The sequence below is a fragment of the Anomaloglossus baeobatrachus genome, chromosome 1, assembly GCF_048569485.1.
Source record: "Anomaloglossus baeobatrachus isolate aAnoBae1 chromosome 1, aAnoBae1.hap1, whole genome shotgun sequence".
NCBI classification, from domain to species: Eukaryota; Metazoa; Chordata; class Amphibia; order Anura; family Aromobatidae; genus Anomaloglossus; species Anomaloglossus baeobatrachus.
Window position 1 is genome coordinate 26,857,152 of NC_134353.1, and position 12,880 is coordinate 26,870,031.

The window sequence follows — 12,880 nt, forward strand, 5'->3', positions numbered from 1 at the left end:
GGGTGTGTGTGGCCCAATTAGTGGAAACGAGGGAGACTGTGGTTGGAGTCCCCTCGCTGTGTTTTACATGATTTTCGAAGGGCATGACATGCCTAAGAGGTTGAGTTTCATCATCTGCAACTTGTTGGCAACAGAAAGGCTGCCTTTACACCCTTTTGAGACCGAGGATTTTCGAGACCTTATGCCCATTGCAGTGCCCCAAGAGCCGATGGCCAGTCGTCACTCCTTCTCCAAGAAAGGCGTGCCCGTGCTACCACAGTAGGTCGCACACTACCTCACCGATTCCTTGAGAAACTCTGTGTGTGACAGGGTGCATTTCAACACAGATACTTGGAACAGTAAGCATGGACAGGGGAGTTACATGTTGCTGACTGGGCACTGGGTAACTATGGTGAGAGATGGAGAAGGGTTTGCTGTACAAGTCTTGCCGTCCCCACGACTTGTGTGTCAATCCTTCCTCTGTATGTACAAGTTCCTCCACTGCTTCTGCCTCCTCAACCTCGTGTGGGTCCTCCCTTCCTCGGCCCAAACCCTGTGTGGTCAGTCCACCCTTCCTTGTAACTGCGCCCAAGGAATCCCACACACCTCCTTACTATGCTGGCAGCACAGCTCAAGGCCATCAGGCGGTCAAATGTTTACTTTGAAATGTAGGGGAAATGTGAGACACCGCTGAGGAATTGTGGACGGTTAGCTCTGGAGAGTGAGACCGAGTTTCATCAATGGTTGTCTCCACTCAACCAGCAGCCAGGGAAGGTCGGGTGCGACAATGATGCAAACCAGTCTGCGACCCTTCTTCAGGGCAATGTGGAACACGTGCCTTGTATGGCTCACGTGTTGAACCTGGTTGTCCAGCAATTTTTAAAATACCATCCTGGCCTACATGGTCTTGTGCAGCGGGCATGCTGCTATGTGCTCACTTTCATCCTTCGCACCCAGCAGCTCAACAACTTTCATCGCTCCTGAAGTCTTAGGGTCTGGCGGTTAAATGCCGGAAATGCGATGTTCCGACACGCAGGAATTGGAATCTGCACATGTTGCAGCGTCTGTGGCAGCACCGCAGAGCCATGCTGAAATACGGTATGATGTATACCCTGGGCTAACTTGATCCAGAGGTGGTGCAGATCACGCTGCTGGAGTGGTGTCAGATCAAGGACCTATGCACCCTTCTACACAGTTTCCAAATGTCGACGAAGATGTTTAGCACTGGCAATGTCATTCTCAGCGTGACAATTCTGGTCATCTACATGATGGAGCACACTGTAAGCATTATTCAGAGTCAGGTGTTGGTCCAAGAGGAAGGGGAGGAAGTACAGGAGGAGTCATATGCAGAAGGGATAATAAGATCTACAAGGTCCAGACGGTGAGCGGCACCTAGGCGGCAGTCATGGTGGGGGATAGGGATTAACAAGGGCGCATAGTATCAGCAAAAATTGTTGAGGAAGGTGCAGGAGCCCATGAAGAAATGGAGGACGAACTTGCGATGGGCATGGAAGACTGAGCAGATGAGGGAGAGCTTGCTCACATTTCGGTTGTGCGAGGTTGGGGGAAGAGGGCAGTGGAGAGAGGCACGATTCTCACCTCTCTGCCACCAACACACCAAGGACTTGGTCCTCCTGGATACACAAGACACATGAGCGTCTTCTTGCTGCACTACCTACAACATGACCCTCGGATTGTACGAATTCGAAGTAATGCTAACTACTGGGTTGCCACACTGTTAGATCCCCGGTACAAGACAAAATTTGGCGAAATAATTCCTGCCATAGAAAGGGACGCACGTATACAGGAGTATATGCAGAATGTGGTACGCAATCTTAGATCTGCTTTTCCAGTAAACACCAGTGCTGCACAGAGTGAATCTCAACGCTTTGTCATGGATAGGAGGAAATGGTCTTTTACTTGTCCACATCGGAGGGACCGAGGGCTGGCTGCTGTGCTGAGATGCCATTGAGTACGGTGTCCCTGCAGAGTTGCACTTTTGGTCATATACCAAATGAGTTGAAAAAGGACAGATGCTGGTGGAAAGGGGAACAGGTGTGTTGGAAAGGGGAAAAAAGTTTTTGTCCGTGGATTTGGTGGTTAAGCAAAAGTAACATTTGATGAAGAAACCCCATCTGTTACGGTGGGACTGGCAGATTTGGATAATGTGGTATATACTATGTTACCGCTATATAACGAAAATTAATAAGAAAAGAAAGAGAAAGGTATATATCCCCTTCAGCAGTCAGTGTCCACCGTGCTCCCAGTTGGAAAAGGAGAGGTTGGCAACTGGAAGGTTAGGTGGAGGATACTGAGCTGTGTGGCTATGAAACTAATAGTAGCCTGAACCAAGTTAGACGCCACTCGGATCTGGAGACTGGGAGCCCTGTTAGCGTCACAGGGTCCACACGCCCACCCAGCCCAGGAACTCCCTGTTAACAACACAGGGGCCATTGAGTACGCTGACCGTGTGCATTGGGGCCACACCTGTGGACAGCAGGCGCATCAGCAGCAGCAGGCCTGTTAATGCCACTGGGCTGCACAAGCAGGACTTGTAGGACAGGAGCTGGTCTTAACCGTTCTGCGTTATCAACTGTGGTGGCGGCCTGCATCGACACCCTATCCCTGACTACCTCTGGCTTAAAGCCGCAATGGGTTCAACACATGGAGGTGTGCTCTTTCGGAGCATAATAGAAGACTGCGCACCTCCTTGTTGGCTCCAGCCCGTTTTATAACCTGGGTCCGCCCCAAACCAGGGTGGACCACAATGCACCTCCTGGAGACAAAAGTAGAGTGACACGTCATGAGTGGCATGACTAGCGTCCTATTTGGAACCGCAACTTCAATAATGACCTCATGGCTGCCACGACACAAACACCTCACCAGTCATCGTCTGACCATCAATAATGAGGTGACAAGTCATAGGGGCGGGCCTCTGCAAGCCATTTGGGAGTGGCCTGGCCACATCGTCAGGACAACTGATGCCCTGTGGTCTATATGGGCCGCCAACATCAGGGGCAGGGCCAAAGAGTTCATTACCGGACCTAGTCTCTGATGGAGTAAGTGCCTGAGCATGCTCAGTTGCATGAAATACAGTCTCTGAAAAAAGACTATCAGCTTTAGCATGGTGTCTAGGCACAAAACAGGACCTAGACCCGGCACGGAATGCAAGCACCTGTGCAAAGAGGCTTTTCACACTAAGTGTGGGAGCATGCGCTGTATCCCGAAATGAAAACTTAGCCTCAGGAATGGCACAGTCAGGCTGAGCATACTCACTAGGCGAAACACTGTAGTTAGGCTGCAGATGGGGTAAATCGGCACACACATGTGCACTAGCTGCCTCTCCACACTTACACGTGGAGGAGAAATTGCTCTTCGGGTGTGGACTTGGAGATGCTGTCTATGAACAGAAGGAAAAGTTAAAGAAAGCCTCACTTTCTATCCCTCCGAATTATCAAATGCAGCAATGAATTCCCTGAGTTTGCTAGTGTGGCGCCCCAGGACCTGGTCGCCACAACAGCATTGCCCTTCCAAAGGGTTAATGCTGAGCCTGGAGGTAATGGGGAGGTCCATTGGCCAGCAAGTTTAACATCCACCGCAGTTCTCCCTCCGGCCAGCAGGGGGAGCTCTGAACCTGGAATTCCAGGGAGCCTTCCTCAAGTCTGACCTGAGGGAGGAAGTAGAGTTCAGTCTGTAGAAAGGAAGCAAAGAGAACAGACGCAGAGTGTGCTGCCTTTTGGAACTGGGGCCTAGAGCTGGAATAGCTTGGCCCAGTGAAGCAAGAAGTGCAGAGAGGCACAGAAGAGACTCGGACATCAGAGTCTGTGGTTGCCAGGGTATAAAATCCTTCCCTGGTAGGCGAATCCGGAGGGCAGGAGAGCTGCAAGCCCCCTGGCCCAGAAGCAATCTGAAGGTACAGCTGCATCCCAAGGGCCCGGTGTGGACTCCAGCAAAGAAGCACCAGAGAGGGCCTGCGCAGTCTACCACACAGAAAAAGGGACGAACCACTGGTCCCAGCAGCAGGAGGGCCTTTGCTAAATTCAGAGTGCAGGGTCCTATAATAGTAAACAAAAGAAAGATTAGGGAGTAGGCCTCATACTCAACTGGCCAAAGATCACCCCTAGGCACTTCCAGGCCGGCCGGACCATCTTTACCATCTGTGACGGTCTCCCTGGACTAAACTGCTGCCGAGTAAAAGAGGAGAAGGTAAAGAGACTACTGTTTGTCCCTGTTTCTTTCACTGCCTGTCGGCTCTGCACCGTGTTATTCACACCATAGACTCTCATGAACACCAACTGTTGCCCCGGGGTACCGCTCCACCTGTGGGGAGCAGGACCATCCTAGCTGCCATTCCAACAGCCCCGGAGGCCCCATACAGCAGCGGCGGCTTAATAGCCGCATACCACAGGTGGCGTCACGAACACAAACTTTATTCAAACCCCAAGTCACCAGCCATATTTAAACTGACACCCACCAGGGCCACGGAGTCGGGCCCCGCCACCACTGACTACCCCCCGGACTAGTCCGGCCCGGCACCGGGTGTCCCATAGCCCTGGGGTGGGCGAGTCAACTTTGGCGTCACGAACAGGATTTCGTGCCCGGCGCCCACCGGTTACTGTTCGCCTTTGAAAAGGCTGTGTGTTTACTGTTTGAAGACTGCCGCCGCCATTAGCTTCGCTGAGTGCAGGAAGAAGGGGGGCGTGTCCGAAAAAGAGCGCGAAGGGAGCGCGCCATCAGAAGCGGAGGGTCGTTAACCCCGCGCTACCTGGAAGAGATTGTAACAAGAAAGCGGAGCCTGGTAAGGTTCACTAAGGGGGAGGAAGATGTCCGACACCGAGGGAGAGCCGGTGGCTGTAGTAGTGCAAGACGCAGCAGCGCTGGCCGATGTAATCCCAGTTGCCATCGCCCCAGGCCCCGCGGTCGCGCCGGTGATGCCGATCACAATCCCGTTCATCCCGGGAGCAGAATGGCTGCCGCAGTACTCCGGGGAGTCCCATACCTTGAGCGACTTCAGAGAAAGGCTGCACAGCTTGTTCCGGGTGTATCCGCTGACTGAGAGCCAGAAGGTGGGCATATTAATGGGGCAGCTAGCCGGCGCGGCCCAGCGTGAAGTGAAGTCCTGGCCTGATACAGAAAAAGGGACAGCAACCCAGATACTGGCCAAGTTAAAAAGTACTTTTGACACCCGCACCGCAGCAGAAATAAAGATGAGATTCTTTGGGTGCAAACAACGGGCCACAGACAGCATACGGGACTATGCCTTAAACTTGCAGGAGGCCCTGAAAGCAGTTAAACAGGTGGACCCAGAGAGTGTACGTGAAGAAGACAAACTCCTAACTGAGCAGTTCATAGAGGGGCTCCTGTCAGATGCCCACAGGACCCAGCTGCGTATCATGGTCCTGCAGAACCCTGCTCTGGACTTTGCAAAGTTTAAGGACCAGGCCATCCGGGTACTGAGAGAATCTACACCGAATGACCCAGTATCCCTCCGGCCTCTTGCTATCACGTACCCCGGGGTGGTGCCTGCAGCACCAGCTGCTGCAGGGGCTGAGGCGCAGTCCCTGGATAAGGATCCCACTGCAGAGCTCAGACAGCAGGTCCAGGAGCTGACCAAGACTGTAGCTGCCCTTGCCAAGACCGTGCAGTCTCTACAAGTGACCCCATCGCCTGCAAGAATCGAGTTGGCCTCCAGTCCAGATGACGTCCCATGGATGCGACAGAGGAGGATTCCGCCGACCCGAGGAAAAGATACAGACCGGTATGATTCAACTGGACAACCGATCTGCCGCCGCTGCAGTCAGGCGGGCCACATTGCAAGACACTGTCCTTTAAATGGGCTGAGCCTGGGGCCAGGAGCCAACCCCCAGGTGTAAGGAAGCCCGTCTCAACCCCCAGCCGCAGCAAGTATGTGGGAGGACGCCCGGTCCTTCCTATTGTGCTAGATGGGATCCCGTTGAATGCCCTCCTGGATACGGGGTCCCAGGTAACAACCATCCCCTACAAACTGTACAAAAGATATTGGGCTGATTCAGACATTGAACATGGCCCAGATGATGATTTAACAATTGTGGCCAGTAATGGTCAGCCCTTACCTCAAATTGGGTATAAAGAAGTAACCATTAAAGTGGGGCGGGTAGAATTGCCATGTCAAGGGATGATAATTGTAGATATTAATCGCAAAGAATCTGACCCACTGCTAACCATTGGTACAAATGTGATAGAAAATTGTATTGCCGAAGTGATAGTTTTGTTGCAGCAGGCGTCTGAAACTGCCAGCTCCGGGCAGCAGCGTGCCCTGCAGAGGGAAATCCGAGCCCTGATGAGGAGGTAGCAGGTAGAGCTGGCCGGAGGAGAAATTGGCAGTGTGAGGGTAAGTGACCCCCTCCCCATTGCAATACCCCCAAGAAGTGAAATGTTGATATGGTGTCGGGCAGCAATAGGCCTCAGGGGTCAGGATTACCATGCCTTGATAGAACCAGTGTATTCAGACAGTAGGCCTGGAGTCCTGATAGCCAGAGGGGTAGCAGACGTCCGCAAGGGGAGAGTGCCCGTCCGTGTCCTGAATTGTGGGGAGGAGGAGGCCAAATTGCCCCGGTACGCCACTGTAGCAAAACTGTACACTGTCAGCAACAATACCATCAAAGCAGTGGAACCCTTGATCCCGTCCGACCAGGCGGAAGACAATGGCTCCAAGGGGCAGCTGGAAGACTGGTGCCAAAAATTACATGTGGGCACCGACTCCACCCCCTCACACCAAAAGAATGGGGTTTACCGGGTGGTACAGGAGTACGAGCGGGTCTTCAGCAAACACCCCCTAGATTTTGGGCAGGTAAAAGGGGTTAAACATCAAATCCCCACGGGTGATCATCATCCCATTAAAGAGAGATACCGCCCTGTACCCCCAGCACAGTATCAGCGTGCCAAAGAAATGTTACGGGAAATGAAGGAGGCTGGGGTTATCAGAGATAGTTGTAGCCCCTGGGCAGCTCCACTAGTGCTCGTAAAGAAAAAAGATGGTACAATGAGAATGTGCGTAGATTACAGGCAAATTAACCGCATTTCACATAAAGATGCTTATCCACTGCCCAGAATAGAGGAGTCACTAACAGCCTTAAAGTCAGCTAACTATTTCTCCACCTTGGATCTCACCAGTGGGTATTGGCAGGTTCCCGTGGCCGAGGCGGACAAAGAGAAGACTGCATTCACGACACCAATGGGCCTCTGTGAGTTCAACTGTATGCCGTTCAAGCTCTGCAATGCCCCAGGGACATTTCAGAGATTGATGGAGTGCTGCTTGGGCCATCACAACTTTGAAACCGTGCTATTGTACCTGGATGACGTCATAGTCTACTCCAAGACCTACGAAGATCACCTGAGGCACTTAGCAGAAGTGTTTGAGTCCCTGTCGGAGTATGGCCTGAAGATAAAGCCGTCCAAATGTCACCTCTTGAAGTCAAAGGTACAGTACCTGGGTCATGTGGTCAGCGCAGAAGGTGTGGCACCTGATCCGGAGAAAGTCACCGTAATCAAGGACTGGCCAAGACCCACCACGGTAAAGGAGGTGCGGCAGTTCCTTGGGCTGGTGGGCTACTACCGAAGGTTCATTGATGGTTTCACAAAGATAGCAGCGCCTCTTCAAGATCTCCTGGTGGGCCAGCCGAAGCAGGCTAAGAAGCAAAGCCCTCCATTTGAATGGAACAGCCAAATAGAAACATCTTTTGTCCTGCTGAAAGGGGCTCTCACGGGAGAAGAAATTCTGGCCTACCCTGACTACAGCCAGCCGTTTGTACTGTATACAGACGCCAGCAACGTGGGACTGGGAGCAGTTCTGTCCCAGGTGCAGGGAGGCAGAGAGAAGGTGATAGCTTACGCCAGTAGGAAGCTTCGGCCCACAGAAAGGAATCCAGAAAACTACAGTTCCTTCAAGCTGGAGTTCCTCGCTATTGTTTGGGCAGTGACTGAACGCTTCAAGCACTATCTGGCATCGGCCAAGTTCACCATCTTCACGGACAACAATCCGTTGACACATCTGGCAACAGCCAAGTTAGGTGCGTTGGAACAGCGATGGATGGCCCGGCTGTCTAACTTTGACTTTACCATCAAGTACCGGGCTGGCAAGAAGAATAACAATGCTGATGCGCTGTCCAGAATGCCTCACTTACCCGAGTCTGGAGAAGACCTGGATGAACTCGAAGAGATAGAGTTACCGGCTTTCCATCACCAAGGTGTTTCCCAGTGTGAGCATGCTGTAGGAGTGAAGCGCTCGAGCCAGCACGAGGTCTCGGTCAACCCATTACTCCACCATAATTGGGAAGAGACCCAGAACGGTGACCCGGCCGTGCGATTGGTCAAAGAAAAGCTAGCACAAGCTGAGACCCATCTCGGTCCATACGCTCCACAAGAAGCCCAGCAGTTGTGGAAGGAGAGGGGACGACTGTTCACCTACCAAGGCAAGCTCTGCAAGAGATAAGTCAACTGGCGAACGAATGAACTCGTCTGGCAGATAGTGGTCCCACAGAGGGATGCTCCAATGGTCCCAGCAGCTTACCATGATAAAGCAGGACACTTCGGGTGGAAGAAGTTGGAGACCCTACTCCGCGATCGGTTCTACTGGGTGCACATGAGAAAGACGATCGAGAAGTGGTGCCGAGACTGTGGTCCGTGTAACCTGAGGCGGAAGGATGATGCCAGTCAGAGGTCTCCCCTACAGCCAATTGTCACGAAGCAGCCCCTGGAGTTGGTGGCCCTGGACCACGTGAAGTTAACACCAAGCCGGTCAGGCTATGTGTACGCCCTCACCATTGTGGACCATTACTCTCGTTTCCTGGTAGTAGTGCCTGTGAAGGACCAGACAGCCAGAACAGCAGCTAGAGCATTCCAGGCATACTTTTGTCGGCCTCACGGTTATCCGGAAAGGGTACTGACTGATCAAGGTCCTGCATTTGAGGCCGAAGTGTTCCAAGAGTTCTGTAACATGTACGGCTGTAAGAAAATCCGAACAACACCGTACCACCCCCAAACCAATGGATTGTGCGAGAAGATGAACCATGTGGTTATGGATATGCTGAAGACTCTACCTCTGGAAGAAAGAAACCAATGGCCAGAGAAGTTACCAGATCTGGTAGACCTGTACAACCATATCCCAGTAAATTCGACCAACTGCAGCCCTGCTTACCTGATGCGAGCAAGACCTGGCAAGTTGCCTGTAGACTTTGAGATGGGGAAGCGGTTCAGGAGATAGAAGATTGGGATACAGAGCGACAACAGCAGTACCGCAAAGTCCAGGAATGCGTAGAAAGGAGCCTGTCCCAAGCAAGAACGAGACAAGAGCAGAACTACAATCAAACAGCCCCAGCAACTCCCTTAGCACCTGGAGAACAGGTCCTCAAGAAAAAGCGGAGGGCGCATAAATTAGATGATCAGTGGGAGAATGAACCCTACACCCTTATTCCCTCCAACAATAGTAAGGTATGCCTCATAAGCAAAGATGAAGGCAAGACCTATCAAGCAGTTTCTCGAGACCGCCTGAAAGCGTGCCCCGAACGGTGCAGAACCCAAAAAGAAGTAGAAGAAGTACAAGAAAGTCCCCAAAGTCAAGAAAAAGAGGGAGAGATGATCCAAACAATCCTTGGGAAATTCCCCAAAACTTGGACCCGAATAAACAATGCCATAGTGGTACCAGTGTTGACGTTCCCGCAGTTGGTCGAGCCAGAAACAGAAGAGGTTCCAGATCCACCTAAAGAACCGTCCGCTCCAACACGAGATGACACGCCAGCAGTGGAACAGGAGAATCAACCCCCTGTCAGTGGTGAACCTGTCATACCCTTGGCGACTCTTAGACCACATAGGCAATCATCACGCATACCTATCAGGGTTAGGCCTACCTGTAGTGCTGAGGCAGCAGACACACCAAGTAGTCAGGGACAAACACCAGAGCTACGCAGGTCTCAACACAGCACTCGGGGACAGCCCCCTCCAAGGTATAGAGAGTAAAAAGAAAGAGTACTTATTAGAATGTAAATAGTTATGTGAAATGTTTGTAATGTTGTGTATAAAATGTTTTTCTTTTTTGATTCAGAAAATGGACAATTGGGCCACTGGACTATGGGTGGCCAACACCTAGCTGTACATAGTTAGCACCAGTGTGCTCAGCACCCCTGAAGGAAAACCCGTCCGGCGTGCATAGAGTGGGGTCATCAATGCTCTGACGCACGCCCAGAGCCTACGTTGGGGGTTTTATCGCGGCGGGTCCCCCATGGAGCAGTGTAATGGACACCCGGCAGGGAGCCACGCTGGACTCTTATAGTTGTTTAAGGTTGTAACATGTTTTGTTTTGTTTCTACAGTCCGGGAGTACTGAATTTAACTAAGGGGGAGTGTGGCGCCCCAGGACCTGGTCGCCACAACAGCATTGCCCTTCCAAAGGGTTAATGCTGAGCCTGGAGGTAATGGGGAGGTCCATTGGCCAGCAAGTTTAACATCCACCGCCGTTCTCCCTCTGGCCAGCAGGGGGAGCTCTGAACCTGGAATTCCAGGGAGCCTTCCTCAAGTCTGACCTGAGGGAGGAAGTAGAGTTCAGTCTGTAGAAAGGAAGCAAAGAGAACAGACACAGAGTGTGCTGCCTTGTGGAACTGGGGCCTAGAGCTGGAATAGCTTGGCCCAGTGAAGCAAGAAGTGCAGAGAGGCACAGAAGAGACTCGGACATCGGAGTCTGTGGTTGCCAGGGTATAAAATCCTTCCCTGGTAGCCGAATACGGAGGGCAGGAGAGCTGCAAGCCCCCTGGCCCAGAAGCAATCTGAAGGTACAGCTGCATCCCAAGGGCCCGGTGTGGACTCCAGCAGAGAAGCACCAGAGAGGGCCTGCGCAGTCTACCACACAGAAAAAGGGACGAACCACTGGTCCCAGCAGCAGGAGGGCCTTTGCTAAATTCAGAGTGCAGGGTCCTATAATAGTAAACAAAAGAAAGATTAGGGAGTAGGCCTCATACTCAACTGGCCAAAGATCACCCCTAGGCACTTCCAGGCCGGCCGGACCATCTTTACCATCTGTGACGGTCTCCCTGGACTAAACTGCTGCCGAGTAAAAGAGGAGAAGGTAAAGAGACTACTGTTTGTGCCTGTTTCTTTCACTGCCTGTCGGCTCTGCACCGTGTTATTCACACCATAGACTCTCATGAACACCAACTGTTGCTGACTCGCCCACCCCAGGGCTATGGGACACCCGGTGCCGGGCCGGACTAGTCCGGTGGTAGTCAGTGGTGGCTGGGCCCGGCTCCGTGGCCCTGGTGGGTGTCAGTAGAATATGTGGCTTGATGAATAAAGTTGTGTTCGTGACGCCACCTGTGGTCTGCGGCTATTAAGCCGCCGCTGCTGTGTGAGGCCTCCGGGGTGATGTTATGGCAGCAATGGTGGTACTGCTCCCCACAGGTGGAGCGGAGCCCCGGGGACACTGTTAGTGCTCGTGAAAGTCTATGGGGTTGTGTGGCTAACACGGTGCAGGGCCGACAGGCAATGAAAGAACCAGGCACAAACAACAGTCTCTTTACCTTTTCCTCTTTTACTTTGGGAACAGTCCAGTCCTGGGAGACCGTTACAGGTGGTGATGGGGATCCGGTCGGCCTGGAAGTACTTGGGGTGATCTTTCTGGCCAGCTGAGTATGAGGCCTACTCCTGTACTTTTCTTTGTTATGATAGGACCCTGCTTCTCTGAATCCAGCAATGGCCCTCTTTGCTGCTGGGACTGATGGCACGTCCCTTTCCCTCTGTAGCAGGCTGCGCAGGCCCTCTCTGGTGCTTCTCTGCTGGAGTCCACACCGGGCCCTGATGCTGCAGCTGTACCTTTGGGATGTTTTTGGGCCAGGTGCTTGCAGCTCTCCTGCCCTTCGGATTCGGCTACCAGGGAGTATGTTTAAGCCCTGGTGGCCACAGACTCCGATGTCCGAGTCTCTCCGCTGCTTCTCAGCTACTCCTGCTCCCCTGGGCCAAGCTACTCTAGCTCTAGGCCCCAGTTCCACAGGACAGCTCAGTCTGCGTCTGCTTCCTTCCACTTCTCTCTACAGACTGAACACTACTTCCTCCCCCAGGACAGACTTGAGGAATGCTCCCTGGAATTCCAGGTTCAGAGCTCCCCCTGCTGGCCGGAGGGAGAACTGCGTTGGGTGTTAAACTTGCTGGCCAATGGACCTCCCCATTACCTCCAGGCTCAGCATTAACCCTTTGGAAGGTCAATGCTGTTGTGGCGACCAGGTCCTGGGGCGCCACACTCCCCCTTAGTTAAATTCAGTACTCCCGGACTGTGGAAAACAAAACAAGACATACATGTTACAACCTTAAACAACTTTAAGAGTCCAGTGTGGCTCCCAGCCGGGTGTCCATTACACTGCTCCATGGGGGACCCGCCGCAATAAAACCCCCAACGTAGGCTCTGGGCGTGCGTCAGAGCATTGATGACCCCACTCTATGCACGCCGGACGGGTTTTTCTTCAGGGGTGCTGAGCACACTGGTGCTAACTATGAACAATTTAGGTGTTGGCCACCCATAGTCCAGTGGCCCAATTGTCCATTTACTTAATCACCTAAGACAAAAAGCTTTTTATACACAACATTACAGACATTTCACATAACTATTTACATTCTGTTAGGTATTTTACTTTCTATGTTCTATACCTTGGAGGGGGCTGTCCCCGAGTGCTACGTTGGGACCGGCGTAGCTCTGGGGTTTGTCCCTGACTACTTAGAGTGTCTGCCCCCCCCGTGTGATTGGTAGGCCTAACCCTGACAGGGATGCATGTTGGTTGCCTACGGGATCTCAGATTCGCCAAGGGTATGGCAGGTTCACCACTGGCAGGGGGTTGAACCTCCTGTTCCACTGCTGGCGTGTCATCTCGTGTTGGAGCGGACGG